Consider the following 2,650-nt stretch of genomic DNA (forward strand, 5'->3'; position numbering starts at 1 on the left):
CTGAGGCACAGAGAGGCCAAGTAAGCTGTCCAGATAGCCCAGCTGAGACCTGAAGCTGTGTGGTCTGGTTCTAGACCTTGTGTGTTCAACTCCCACGCAGGTGCAGGACCAAGTTGTGCAGAGACCGACGCTCATACAATTTTAAAAGGCCTCCTTAAAAACAGAAAATTACAAATACAACTCAGGCACAAAAATGAATATTGATTTACAGTGAGAAAAGAAACTACAAAAGCTACAAATTTTAAGCAGCTGACAAATACCACAAACACCACAATATGCAGAGAAATAACAATGTTTTTATTAACTTACTGTCTGATGTGTTTTTATAATACTTTTTCCCATTTTGGGGGGGATGCCTACTCTTTGATCACTTCTTATTCATATGACACTTATTCTGAAACATTATTTTTTATAAAGACAAGAGGAAGATAGTGCAGTCTTTCCAAGAGCACGGTAAATCAAAATTCGGTTTTTATTATTGATAGCCACGATGCATAAAACATGCCACTTTGTTCAGACACGTACTTGCTGTTTGAGGTGCTGCTAGATTTGGCCCTGCAAAGACAGAAATCCTGATACATTCTATTCTCTGTGGTTCCCATCAAAAGGAAAGAAAAAAAAACCAACATGGTCCATTTATAGTTGTGTATGCTGCATTATTAAGTATGTTTCTGGCAAAGTTCGATGAGAATCCAAACCTGCTCATACCTTTGACATTTGGAAGAACGTTCCGCAGATTAGCTCCAGGTCCCAGACATTTCAAACCCCTCTCCTCCACCCCTGCAACAATTCTGTGCCTGTGGTCCTTGGACGCGTGTTCACTGAAACGTGACTGATGGTTCTGTAACGTTGTAGGAGTATTTCTGGAAGCCTCTTTTATGCGGTGCAACTGGCCTTTACTCACCACATCCCATGAAAGCAAACTAGATTCTGTCCCCCTGGAAGGAGGCTGGACCAGAAACAAGGACTTCTTTAGCTTTGTGCATTTACAAAACTGTAAAAGAAGGATGTCCTCACAACTTGCTTTTTTTTTTTTTTTTTCCCAAAGTGGATTTTTTTGGTAATATCTTTATATTTATTTTTAATAATTTATTTTTAATAATAATTTATATATTATTTATTTATTTTTGTGTGGTGCTGTGGATCGAACCCAGTGCCTCACCCGTGCTAGGCAAGCGCTCCACCACTGAGCCACAACCCCAGCACACAACTCGCTCTTAATCATAAAGAAATGGGTAAGGCCAAATGGCCATCAGTTCAGGTCTGCTTAGGTTATGAAGAGACGCCTTTGCAGGTCTTAGGGAAGGTGAGGCTGACCTCTAGGTGTGGTTAGGAAAGGTATTATTTGCCTTGTGATAAAGAAGAAAATACAAGTTCCAGGAAAATATGTGTAGTGTAATTCTGTTTGTAGATTTACAATCTGCTATATTGTATAACCGGGCACCATGACACACACCTGTAATCCCAGGTCACAGGGAGCCTGAGACAGATAATCACAAGTTCAAGGATAGCCTGGGCAACTTAGTGAGACTCTGACTCAAAATATAATTTAGAAAAGGGCTGGGGAGGGCTGGGGAGATAGTTCAGTCGTAACTGTAAGCACAAGGTCCTGGGTTCGATCCCCAGCACCAAAAAAAAAGAAAAGGGCTAGGGAAGTGGAGCACTTGCGAGGTCCTGGATTCAATCCTGTACCCGCCCCCCACACACAATTGGTATATTTGTAAATGTACAGGCACGTTTTGGAAGCATATTCAAGAAACTGTGAGGAGTGACTGACTCTGAAGAGTTTATACTAAGACTTTGGGGATAGGAAGGGGAAGTTTTAATTTTTACTTTCTACCTTTTGGTTCTTGAATTATTTGATATTGAATTTATATTATTAGTATATGTATTCATGTGCAGGTGACAGGACTCCAACTCAAAACAGATTAAGAAAAAAAGGCACTGACCTTTTGACCTAGAGCATCAGGCCTTGCTGGGTCCAGGTGCTGGGAAGAAGTTGCCAACATCCTCTCTTTTCAATCTCTTGCTTCATCTTCCTTCTTCACTAGTTTTTTGCCGTGGCAAATGGCCTCCAGTCACTCCAGATTGAACTTTGATCAGTTCAGGACCCTAGCCCCACCCAGCCGCTAGGGTGATGGAGGCAGGGGAATTAAAAGTTTGCGGTCAGTGTGGGCGGCTTAGACTCTGTCAAAAGAAAATATAAAAAGGGCTGGGAGTGTCGTTCAGTGGTAGAGCACTTGCCTCGCATGCACAGGGCCCTTGGTTCAATCCTTAGCGCCTAAGAGAGAAAGAAAGAGAGAGAAGAGAGAGAAAGAAGAAGAGAGAGAGAAGAGAGAGCATTTTTCCTAAAGCTTCCAGTGAGGGTCACAGGATGACTCCTTGATTCAGTTCTGGCTGCAAGTCCACCCCTGAACCATCACCGAGGTCACTGCCCTGGCTGAGTGACCAGCGAGAGCTTGTGGTCACCCTGGGTCTGAAGGCAAAGTTCACTTTACCCAAACCACGTGGGCTGAGCGTGGCCAGAGAGAGAGGCGGATTCCAGCGAGGAGGACGAGGACTGTCTCCTAAGACAAGGACGAGGTCACTGTTGGCCAGGGTTTTACCAGCAGCTTTTCTGGGTTGATAGGCTATGAAAGGCTTTTATTTT

At 43.2% G+C, this 2,650-nt stretch overlaps 1 long non-coding RNA gene across 1 annotated transcript; it reads right to left on the reverse strand.

The window, feature by feature from the left end:
• On the reverse strand, positions 1-2,167 carry LOC124958269 (uncharacterized). The gene is made up of 3 exons (XR_007103861.1): positions 1,950-2,167; positions 709-949; positions 1-153 (listed from the first exon to the last, which is right to left on the reverse strand). It is a non-coding gene; the product is annotated as an uncharacterized LOC124958269 (long non-coding RNA).
• Positions 2,168-2,650: the final 483 nt, after the last annotated feature.

This window comes from Sciurus carolinensis, chromosome 11 (genome assembly GCF_902686445.1).
Source record: "Sciurus carolinensis chromosome 11, mSciCar1.2, whole genome shotgun sequence".
NCBI lineage: Eukaryota > Metazoa > Chordata > Mammalia > Rodentia > Sciuridae > Sciurus > Sciurus carolinensis.